At 41.7% G+C, this 1,097-nt stretch overlaps 1 non-coding gene across 1 annotated transcript; it reads left to right on the top strand.

Annotated features, from left to right (window-relative positions):
* The first annotated feature begins 297 nt into the window (after positions 1–297).
* LOC120082260 lies at positions 298–398 on the top strand. Its single transcript, XR_005483098.1, has one exon. It is a non-coding gene; the product is annotated as a small nucleolar RNA R71 (small nucleolar RNA).
* Positions 399–1,097: the final 699 nt, after the last annotated feature.

Below are 1,097 nucleotides of genomic sequence, written 5' to 3'. Positions count from 1 at the left end.
GTGTTACCCAGCGTTATGTTCTGCATAAGGTTGGTCATCGTAGCCACTTGAGCAGAAAGTGTGGCTATTGTGTTGGCATCAACAAAATTAACGTTCTGAGATCTCCTTCTCCTGTCATTTCTTCCATCATATGTATCATCCACCCATTCCATATTGTGTTTAGCAATGTGGTCTAGTATTTCTTTAGCCTCAGTATAGGATTTGTCCATAAGTCCACCAGCCGCTGTTGCATCTGCTGCCATCTGTGATGCTCTATTCAGTCCTCCATAAAACGTCTCCGTTTGAATAGTCAGTGGTGATCCATGGTTCGGGCAATTCTTGATCAAGCCCTTAAAACGCTCCCATGCGGTGCTTAAGGTCTCAGTATCTTCTTGTTCAAAGTTCATAATTTCTCGACTCCTCCTCGCGTTGGTGGTAGGTGGGAAGTATTTTTTGCATAAATTTTTTCACCAACTTCTCCCAGGTGGTGATTTCACCATGCTCCAGTGAACTCACCCATTTTTTTGCGACATCACGCAAAGAATAGGGGAATAAGGATAGCCTGATCGCCTCTGGGTGATTCCAGGAATCATAAATTAGTTGTTGAGCTATTTGCTGATTTGGTTGTTCTTCCGCCATTGCTCGTTGCCTGTTCTGTTGTCTGAGTAATTGCTGCCTCAACCTTCGACGATGGTTGGATTGGTTCCTACGCTGGAAGGTCCTTTCAATCTCAGGGTCGTATCTGAATTTAGGAGTGCTCTCCTTGTTCATAAATGTTCACAAGCTTAGGCATAGCTTGTAATACTCCATTGACTGAAGTGTTCCTACAACAGATACAAACGAAATTTCTGGTTAGTTCTTGTTTCTGAATCCCCGGCAACGGCACCAAAAACTTGTTCGTTGCTATCGTAAGATGTTCTAGGAGTGTATTTGTATAAAATAAATTGGAGAAATAAGTTCTAAGTATAAGTGATGCGTTTATGCTTTGATGCGTTTAAATAATTGTAGCACGTTGGGGCATTAGTAATATGCACAGAACGCACATAACTCCTTCTAATGACGTTCAAGTTTTCCTAAACCAGACCCAAGTATAAATCTAATTTAAGTTCCTGGTAAGT

The sequence above is a fragment of the Benincasa hispida genome, chromosome 7 (assembly GCF_009727055.1).
Source record: "Benincasa hispida cultivar B227 chromosome 7, ASM972705v1, whole genome shotgun sequence".
In the NCBI taxonomy this organism is placed as follows: domain Eukaryota; kingdom Viridiplantae; phylum Streptophyta; class Magnoliopsida; order Cucurbitales; family Cucurbitaceae; genus Benincasa; species Benincasa hispida.
The sequence above is the reverse complement of the archived record's forward strand: the minus strand, read 5'-3'. Positions and strand labels throughout refer to the sequence as shown.